This window comes from Poecilia mexicana, unplaced genomic scaffold (assembly GCF_051168715.1).
Source record: "Poecilia mexicana isolate PSO_F unplaced genomic scaffold, ASM5116871v1 scaffold_12, whole genome shotgun sequence".
NCBI classification, from domain to species: Eukaryota; Metazoa; Chordata; class Actinopteri; order Cyprinodontiformes; family Poeciliidae; genus Poecilia; species Poecilia mexicana.
Genome location: NW_028263381.1, coordinates 25,635,479 through 25,646,485, shown reverse-complemented (window position 1 = coordinate 25,646,485; position 11,007 = coordinate 25,635,479). Strand labels below are relative to the sequence as shown.

The 11,007-nt window shown below is 39.0% G+C and overlaps 1 long non-coding RNA gene across 1 annotated transcript; it reads right to left on the bottom strand.

Moving 5' to 3' along the window:
* Positions 1-2,444: 2,444 nt before the first annotated feature.
* Positions 2,445-5,116, bottom strand: LOC148156279 (uncharacterized). Its single transcript, XR_015764926.1, has 3 exons — positions 4,332-5,116; positions 4,173-4,252; positions 2,445-3,627 (listed from the first exon to the last, which is right to left on the bottom strand). It is a non-coding gene; the product is annotated as an uncharacterized LOC148156279 (long non-coding RNA).
* Positions 5,117-11,007: the final 5,891 nt, after the last annotated feature.

Here is an 11,007-nt window from a genome sequence, read left to right as displayed (position 1 = left end):
TTCTTTGAAAGTGTAGGAATGATAAAAAACAAAACAAACAAACAAAACAAAACAAACAAACACCAGTATTTCCTAAAAGTAATTATTTCTCACCTGTGAGGTTTAAATCTAATTTTTAGTAACATTAAATATTATTTTGCATGCACTGATTTCATACAGGAATTCAATTTATTTTATTTATTTATTTATTTGTTTTTTTACTTAACGTGTTACAAGCTGAACTTATGTCCACCATTTCATCAATTTAGTCTGGTGGTTTGTCTTTTTGGGGTGTGGTAGAGTCTGATCATGCTGAGGATTTCTCCTGTTTGTGGTCCCCTCACTCCACCATCCCTCTTGTCGCCTGCTGCAACATTTTTTGAAGGACAGTTTCTTGCTCAGTGGCCAGTATTGCCACAAATCCAGCAGCCATTTAAATGGCGTGGATTTTGTGGTGGTGATGGTAAAACACCAATAAGTTAATTACTGATCCTCCGCAAAAAAAAAAAAAAAGAAACCGAAGAGGGGCCGACAATGTTCGTAGTTTGGTTGCGCTGGAGTGTTTCCTGTTGTACGTCAAAGAAAAAAAAATCATTTTATTTCTAATTTGTAGACATCGAACGAAACATTTAGTATTTCTCTGCGAGAACGTTTTTGAAATCAGGTAACATTTCACGAAATGACGTGATTAAAAGACGGCAGAACTCTGATCGTTTCCTGATCCCGCATCACTTCCCTCAGCCTGCGGGAGAAAAACCCCGCAGAACCGGATCAGCTGCTGGTCGCTCCAAAGCCTCTGGTTCGTTAAAGCGTCCAGATCAGAGATGATTCTCTGACAGAAATTGTTAGTATGATTGATAATGAGCTCCATGATGTTCTCTGTGCGTAAAGTTGAATCTGTGCGCACCAAGTGTCAGCTGCGCTTGATCAGTCTGGACAGAAACCAGCGGACTGCTCAGAATTCTTATCAAGACAAGGCTGAGGAGGGACTCTGACATATTAACTAGGTTAAGTTTTTTACTGGTTTTGTTTTTAAAACACCATTAACATAAGCAGTGTAAGTGTATATTTGGCGTTTGTCATGTCATGTGTGATTAATTGGAGCGTAACGGTGGAGCATTTATGCACATTTATTGTCCAACGCACTGAGCTTGTTTCTGTCTAACGGATCTGCACTTTAATTTCTTTCCTCCCTCAACAGTCAGCTGCTGTTCCCATTTAAACTACAATAAGTAGATCACATTCTCTTTAGGCTTTCTCTGTGTGCTGCAAACCCATTTGTTGTGACTTTTTTTTACACTTATATGTTGTTCGGTATATTTTGCATGATAAGTGACTGATTTACAATTATATGTTAAGCATAAATTACATGATGATTATTATTAATTGTATTGAACATGATTGTATATGATTACAAAGATGAAGTGAAATATATTTAAGTGCAAGACATGATTTATTTGAATAGAGGAAGTCTTTTATTTTGAAGAATGCTTAAGGATCTGGTTCTGTTTTGTCACTATCTTGCTTTGTTGACTTTTGGTTGCTATGGTTACGAACAGCTGTTGCCGTTATCAGCTGTGTCGTTTTTCTCTTCAATAAAAACTGAACAGAAAAGTTCAGTAAAAGACATACGATCCTCCGTCTTGTTTGAAGAAGCTTTACTCCGTAACACCATTAAATGCAAACTCATTAGAAGCCCGAACCACCATCAGGTAAATAATTCTAGTCCGACCCGAACTATTTTTACCTGTTAAAACATATTAACATTGACTATTTAGCCGCATTTGTATGCGGTTTAGTTAATATTCACCTAATTGAATCCAGATCCCATCACACATAAAGCAGATAAATGCATCTAACTTTTTTTCACATTTTCATGTTATATTTGTGTGTAGAATTTTGCAGAATAATAATACAAGTTGAAATAAAGCTGTAAAATAGCAAAATGTGGAAAAAGTAAAGCAATATAAATACTTTCCAGATGCTTTGTATTTAAAAGGACTGACTGAAAATATAACAAATATTGCAAATTTGGTCCTAATCGAAGCAGGTCTACAGGTGGGAAAACACAGCAAGACTAAAATAAAAGTTTGGAGAAAACTTAATGAAGAGAAATGTGGTTAATAGACATAGTTTGATCTCATCTTTTCTGTTAAATATTAAGACTTAAATTACAGAGTTTATCATGTTAGTCAGAACTTATGAACCACTCAGGTTATTGAAAAAAATATTTTAGAAATTTCCTGCATTAGCAAAGTTGGATTCTTTACATAACCAGACAACTTGTCATATGCATTTAAACAAAGAAAGAATAGAATCAAGCTAAACCAGTCTGATGGCTGAGTGGTGAAGAAAGATCATCATCCTCATTCCTGTGGAGGTTTGGACAGAACCGGCTCCATCAGGTCAGTAAAAACAGAATCACATGAGCTGCGTTTCCATTAAAAATGTGGACAAAACTTTGTCTTTATTTTGATAATAGAATGAAAACTTAATTTCACAATTCAGTTGTTTCCATTGGAAACAAACTTAAGTTAAAATCACATGTGATTAAGTTTGTTCACATGATAAGTCATTAAAAACAAGCCACACCATCATCCTCCTGCCACTTCCTGTCGTCTTCATATCTTGCTCCAGTGGCAAGTTTTACAAAATCAACTAATTTCAATGCAGCCAATCACAAAATGTTTTATCAAAAAATGTTTCCTTTGAGCAAATTTAGTTTTGAAATGTCAAATTTTTTATTACAGTCAATGGAAATGGAGGAGATGTTTAGTTTCTGACATTTTTCACTGCAAACGTTTAAATCAGGGGTGCCCAATACGTCGATCGTGATCGCGGAAGGTTTTGAGTCAATCTCGGCAGATGACAATCTGAACGCCACCAGGACGCTGAGACCAGAACTTCCTCTTCTGACGGGCTTATCAAAAATATTCACTAAGATCCTAAACGTTTGTAGCTTCATTAAAAAAAGAATAATTATTTTAAAAAAAAAACCAACAAGACGTGTTAAAATGAATAATCTCAGTAATTATTGTTTGAACAAGGTGTTGCGCAATTCAGTGCGTTTCGGTCCCATTAATAAAAAAAAAAAAAAAAAGGCGACTCAAAGACCGACTGAGGAGCAGAACAGGAGTTTAAATGAGCTACTTGTAACGCTTTTATTAAATGCGCTGGTCTGACTGCAGGGCTTAGTGTTAACCACTTTATAAAATCAGAAATAGGTACGGCATGGAGTCATGATTGGGTGGATAATTGATGCAACTGATGCAAAGAGCTTTGTTTATATTGCTATTTATTGCAGTAGAAATAATAATGATAATAATAATGACAATAATAATAATACTAACAAAAAAAACTAAACAAAAATAAATTGTTCAAAAGAAACAAGGACGGGGGAAAAAACCAACCCAACAAAGAAATAATAATACTTCAAAACTAAATGTAGTTCAAAAGTCCAAGAGCAACGGGAGAATTGTTCTTTTCCTTTAGATACTCCCTTAGAGTTTATTTTGTTTCCTGTGTGGAAAGTGTCGTTTGGTTTTCCTGTGTGGAAAGTGTCTTTTTCCTACCACCAGGTGGTGTGTGGGTAGCTCGCCATCCTCCGTCATCAAGCGAGTCGATGAAGGGGGAGAAAAAAAATCTGACCTAAAAGGCCAGAAAACATACATTAAGTTCATATATAAATGTTATATTTATATAAGCTAAATGGGAAAAAACAAATACATACTGCTATGTATTGACAACCACTTCATATATTATAAAAATGAGAAAAAAAAATCCTTTTAAAAAGAAAAGTGCACTTCATAATTCAAGTTCAAAATTTCTCAAGGTAATTAGCAGTCGCTACGAACAGCTAATTTTAAATCAATCAACTTTAAGAATGCGATTGATCAAAGTAGCTACAAACAAAATCATATTAGGTACCAGACTTCATTGATGCACCAGCATGGAATACAACAATAAACAAAGAAATCATGAAAAATAATCAAATCTAAAGTTGAAAGAGAAGCCTTTAAATATTAAAGGTGTGGCCTTTAATTCGGCTTTAACAGTGTGACTTTTTATTAAGTAAGTAATTAGTAAGTGGACTGAGCTGATGTGGCAACTGATTGTCGAGTTGGTAGCTAATGCTAACTGGCGGCGCACAGCGGAAATAACGCCCCATCATATATGGATGAATATTTACTCACCGTCGAGTAACGGATTGTCTGAGGAAGTGGATGTTACTTGTTCTCATCAGAAGGTAAACCAGGCATCACCAAAGCCCAACCTGGTGAGTATTGCAGCGGATATATTAGCGGCGCTAGTATTGCTGATACAACATCAAGTTCAGATGGTACTTAACTCACCGCAGATCCTCGAGTTTTAGGGATGAATTTGTTCAGCGATGAGTCGAGTTGGAGATTTGAGATTGTTTTATTAACAACCAACGCCACAACCAACAGTGAGCAGCAGCACAGTGGAAACCCGGAAATACACATGAGGGTCCCAGCTGTTAAAGGGACGGCTTAAAGGGAAGGTGGTTGGGGCGTGGCGGTCACGTGGGTTACATACTCAACCACCGCTGTGTTCATGAGAGGCTTATTAATAATCTAGAAATAAATATCAAGCCTGGAAACGTGATATCGTAACGGACTGAATGTTGTGTTTTTAACGTAATCTCTGCTCGGCTTGCGGGGCGCAGGCGGTTGCCACGGCAACGGGTGGCTTAAACGACAAAGAGACAGAAAGTAAAAAGGTGGGGTGGTTTTGATTTGATCATCATTTCGGGTTGTTTTACCTTTGTTTACCTTTGCTGTGGCTCCTGTCCGCTGTAGTTTCTGAACATTCAATAAACGACAAACTTGGACTAATTACCTCGTTTGTTTGTGAGTATACGTCACAACAAACATCAAATAGGACAAATATATTTCATTAAGTTTTAACTAATTCTACAGCGATAATTATGTGAAATTAAATTAATTATATCCTGACTTCAGAAGATTTGCCTTTAGTTTCTCATACTGAGGTCATCAAACCAAAGTTCAGATCCACCATGACTGACTGACACCTGCTGGTTTGCAACCACCTTCTGACTGAGAAACCAGTAACCTGCTCCCACTGTCAGAATCTCACTGAGGAAGAAACTAGATCAGGTTTTCTGTCACTTTATTATTTCTGTTATAACTGATGCATATTCGCATATAAAATAAGTCAATAGAATTTAATTTGCAATTTTTGTCTTTGTGTCATGAGGTAGATCTCAGGCGGCTGGTGAGAGAAAAAGTAGATCTTGCTCTCAAAAAGTTTGGGCTCCCCTGGTTTAAATAATGGAGATAGTACATTAATGCTACTGTAAAGACTCACTTCTTCATTCGAACCACTCCTCTGCCAGGAAGAAGGAGGAATTTTAAAAATGCAGCCCTTCTTCTCCCTGTCTGACTGAACAACATTCAGTCTGACACTGTGACGGAGGTGAAATGGCTCTTTACAAAATTATTTATTTTTTATGACCAAATTGATAATAAAATGCCAACCATCAGAAGGCCTGTTCTTCAGGTCAGAGCAGCACAATATTTTCCTCTCTTCTTCCTCCAACATGGTCAGATATTAAACTGAGCCATGCCTGCTGGTGGCAGCAGCAGCTAAAAACATTTTAGAGGCAGAGGAAGCTGCATCAGCTGCTGCACTTCTACTATCAGTCCACTAGATGGAGACATAGAGCAACATTTACATTCACTGATTCAACCTGAACAGCAGGAAGGATTTTAGTTCACAATCATTAAACTCTACAAGTGGAGAAGATTCACTATTTAATAACCTGACTGAATCAAACACATTTTAACAATATCTTTTATTTTGAAAGGGAGCAACAGGAAACTGTTGATTCTGACTTTAATGGTGGAGACAAGAATTTGATACTAGGAAATAAAAATATGAAGCAGTTTGTTCAGAGAAGAAAACAGAGAAACAGAGGCGCAAAAAGGGGGTATGCAGCGTATGCAACGCATAGGGGCGCAGCACCAGAGGGGGCGCCAAAACCCTGTCTGGAGGGGGCGACGCGCCGATTATGTTTTCCCATACAGTTCAGCGCGCCTCACGCTCCTCACATAACGAGGTAAATGTAGTGAATTTTACACTCCGCGCAGCGTCGCCTCGGAGGGGAGGAGGGGGGGTGTTAGCGTCGGACTTTCAGCCTGAGGTTCCTTCCGTCGGGGGGGGCGCCGATTTATGCTTTCGCATCCACCTGAATAATGTGCAGTTGCGCCACTGCAGAGAAACATCAGCTGTTCATCATGTTTGATTCCAGTTCATCACTAATCTAATAATCCTGTAGATTAACTGTCATTAACAGATTAAACTGAGTTTAAATCAGAAGTGAACATTTTCTCCAAACATCAGAGAGAAGAAACAAGCAGGAAAGTTCCTGAAGACAAAGTTCAATGGGCAACAAAGCAAACTGACAGTTTGTTCAAACGATCCAAAGAGATGAAGAAGAACATCAGAACAACAGACTGGGGTCACGACCCGGTTGGATGGTAGGACGGTCCAGGCAGCAGCAGAACCTCCGGCTATGGATCCACCGGATCAACATGATCACATCGGCTTCTGGAAGAGACGACATCAACGAGATCAAGACACCAAAATACTTCCATACACATGACCTGAACATGTTTGGGTCGGTCTGTGGGCCAAACAAAACATGTTCATTACATTTTTATTCAAAATCCTTCTGAGGTGATGAGATTTTAGTCTGTTCAGTTCAGAATGAGATGTTTTAGAGCCTTTTCTCAACCCTGTAGTGAAATAAATTAAAGTGTGTTTTATCTCTCTGCTGCCAGCAGGTTGAGAGGAAGGAGTGAGTGTCAGGTTCAGCTCCTCCCTCTTTATCTCCTGATGCTCCATGATGTCCTGGAAAGTTTGACTTCTTCTCATGTCAGTAATCACATCCATCTGAAATCTGCCTGGCAACTGGATCTTCTCCTGACTGAGTTCAGTGGGTAAAGACTTTAACACTGTTTGCCTTTAAATAAAAACAACTTAATGACAAAGATTAATCTTCCTCTGGTCACTGAAACAGTGTCTCACCTTTTGTTAAAGATCATTTCCTCTACACAGCCATTGTACAGAGCATGCAGAGATAAAACCAGCTGACCAAATGTGCTGCAGCTAAAGTGGAAGATTCTCATGTCGGGCCGTAGCAGCACCGGTTCTGTGGGTCCAATCAGCTCATTGTTTCTGCTGCAGGCTGAACTTTATGTGCTGCTGTGAACAGTTTCGGGTCTCCACGTTTCATATGCTGATTGTAGGTTGTTACCCATAGTACCCAGTAGGGGCTGTTGTTGTGCAACACCCCCCCCCCTTCTTTCTCTCTACTTCCCCTTGTCAGAGGAGGGAGATGTGCTACCAGCTCTCCGTCTAACGGGTGAATTGAGTTTCCTAAATCTGCCGGGATTTATCCTGTCCAGAACTGAAGTAAACTGTTTAAGCTGGGTGCGAGAAAGACTAGCCTGGTTTCTGACGACCTTCATCCAGATGTCCCACCTTTTTCACTCTGTGAATTAGCCAGATAGAGTAGCCCGGAATCAGCTAGCTTCACAGAGCACACCTGTTAATGGTCGCTCTTTCTCTTATTACAACTTGCACTTGTTATTGAACCAGGTTGGTTTTAGTGACTCGGGCGAGTCCCAAGGGTGTTGTTTTAGTTTTGGCTAAAAGCAACCTATAAAACATTTTCCACTTTTTCCTCCCAGAATCAAACTTCATAGCTATTTTACAACCATCAAAGAACTTTAAGGTGACTCATTAACTGAATGTCCACAACATCTTTTAGATTTTCTTAATGCTAATTATTTTATTAGTAAGGCAATTTTGCAAGGGTCAGTACAGCTTAAATCAGTAACAGAAATAATCAAATAAGTAAAATCAATAATCTAGCCTATCTTTCCCTAATGCTGACACTGTGAACTAAAAAAGAAAAACTTTGAGAGAGACGGACGGAGTTTGGCATTTTGAACCCCAGAACTGGCCTGATGATGAAAAAGGTGTTGCAGCAGCAGGAGGCTCCCAGTACAGGAAGAGTACTGAGTCAGAGCGGCAGATCTCGGGCCTCAGGGTGTCTTCCTCATGCTCGTAGCGGTCCTCAGCTTCTTGTCCTGCAGCTCTGCAGCTCCTTTCTCCTCGTCTCACGATCTTTCTGGTCCTTCGAGATGTAGATGAGCTGGTCTCATGGAAGGAACACACCAGTTCTTCCTCTTTGCCTTTGTTCTTTGTCTTTATCTTCATCTTTGCCTTGGTCTTTGTCTTTATCTTTGGGGTCCCAAACCCAGCTGATGAGAGAAGTGCAATTTGAAGCCACATGTTGCGGGGCTAACGGATTGGTCCCCATGTGCAGAACAGTCTTCGGCTCTGTGGCTCCGGCTCTTCTTCAACTGCAGAGTTCTTTGTCCATCTCGATCTTGGCTCGAAGCTGCCTGAAGGATCCAACCAAAGACTCCTCTTTTGCACTCACCTTATAAAGGGTTTATCCACCCTTTTGGTGCATTTGCATTGGCTAGCTTTGTTGCTGTGCCTGTCTCATTGGCTGACTGCTTGGACCGATAATCTCATATCCATCACCATCTTTGGACATTATCACCTGATGTCTGTACTAATGTCCCAAGTTGCTCAACAGTCCTCTTGTGTCTAACCTTCTCTTAGGAAAGTTGAAGTTTAGCAATAAGGCCTTAGTCACCTCCGCTCTCCTATCCGTTCCTCCTTCTTCCTGACCTTTCACCTACCATCTACCTCTAACACAACATCAGTCTTTTAGTTACAGTTATACACTTTACACCATTTCAAGTTCAATGTTAAACACATTTACAACCTTTTAGTTTCTCTGATTTAGCATTCATTTAAAATTTTATAAATTTTATAACCATTTCTTATTAGTTACCCTTATTGTAATCATGATGTGAGTTATTACAGACATTTCTGAAAAGAAACCAAGAATAATTCTTTATTCTAATTATTTGATACTAAAGTTAGTTACTTGTTGTACCTCTAAGTACTTCCATAAGTTTAAGAGTGAGTGTAAATATTCTTATAATCAAACCAACTGGTTAAACCAATATTAATTATTGTTTTAATCATAAGTCATCATTATTAATTTAAGTATTTTACTCTGGGTTTTATCCAATTACTCAAAATGTTTAGATTTTATTCTTTAAACATTTAATGCCTTGAAATGAGCACTCTGGAATGTGCAGGCTGGAAACTTCCTCTTTCTTCAGGAAACCTGCGTTTCCTGTCTCATGACTGTCTGTCTGTCTGTCTGACTATGATTTTTTATGATTAAATAGAAAAAAGTAGAATTAAAGCAAAGTTTGCAGGACACAATAACAACACACACAACCAGATTAATTTTATTACTGTCTGACTCTACTGTTGGGTCTTGATGTCACCTGTGTAATCAGTTTTAAAGATAACTTTATTTATTGTTAGTATTAAACTAAAATCTCCAGCATGGGGAAGTGGGATGAGCTCGACTTTTCTCGACAGGGCGCTGTAGTTTGGTTCATGTTGAGTTAGTGCCTTCATTTTATACTGTAAAATAAGAGGAAAGGTTGCTAGCCTCAGAGAGTAGACCCCGCATTGTCCGCTCCAACGCAGGAAATACAGCGGCCATCTTGGAGCGGTATACCCTCCTACTTTGCTCAACCAAAACAGCAGAAGATGCCTCAGCACCAGTGGCGCAAAGTTACATTATTCAGGTGGATGCGAAAACATAAATCGGCGCTAACTAACAGGCTAACACATCGTGTCTTTAGGAAACTTTCAAAACAAAAACGGAAGATTTAGGATGTATCTTACTTTTGACAGAGTTACATATAAATAATAATCTTTACCACCTGTGTAAACTTTGCCGGTGAATGTTATAACACATAATATAAGTTTTATAATATGTGTTATATTGTTTTATTTCTAATATAGGCTCTTGTGTCAGATAATCTAAGTCAATGTTAGAGAATAATTAATTTTTTAGATATACAGAATCTCACCAGTATTACACCAAGCACTGTAGCTAATATTAGCTGGTATCTCGCCGGTGGACATAAATACAGCAAAGTAACATTCTAATCACAATATATACACAATAATATGTCCATCTTACTTGTGAAATGTTGTCTGTGGAGCCCTCACATCAATAATCCATCGATCAGAACAACAATATCCCTCAGTGCTGAGGCATCTTCTGTTGTTTTGGTTCAGCAAAGTAGGAGGACGTTGCCACGGCGACTCCAGTCGAGACGTGGAGGTTTGGTTTCCTGCAGGAGATTAAAGCCGAACACAGACTGGAGGAAACGCTCACAGTTCTTAGTGGAAACAGACTTTACTCAACTAACAGCAGAAGGTTTGATTTTATTATTAACACTTTAATGGACCAAATTCCTGATGTTTCCAACTGATTCTAGTTGTTAAAGTTCAGAACCTGAACATCCCTGAATGGGAGGAGTGAAGATTTCCCAGCATTCAGTCTGAAGAAGCTCAGCTCTTCTCAGCTCTGAGACATTTTCTGAATAAATCCCAGTCAGTGAATCTGCAGACCTGATCAGATCCAAACATCCATTTTCCAGGAGTCTCTGGTTTCATCTGTGTCGTTGTTCCAGCTGCTGAGGTCAGAATCCAGCTGTAAAACCTGGAGGCTGAATGTTCAGGTTCTCTCCTCCAAACATCCCCCCTCCCTCCCTCCAGCTGTGGAGAACAGCTGGAAAACAGCTGCATGTGTAAATAATGAGTCTGGAACAAGCTGCCACCTTCTGCTGCTGATCTGACTTTAGATTCAGGTTGATCGAAATTCTATTCAATTACACTATTCAATAACAATATAATTTAGTTTAGTTTGATATTTCTCAATGCTTTCTTTTATTCTGACCGTTTACTGCAACAGGAACCAACCAGCTTTTCTGTTCTCTGAGCTCATTTCTCCTCATGACAAAATCATGAAACATTCTCATTAGAACGCCTCACGAACACTTTATCAACTTGCCCTCCAGACTTTGTACT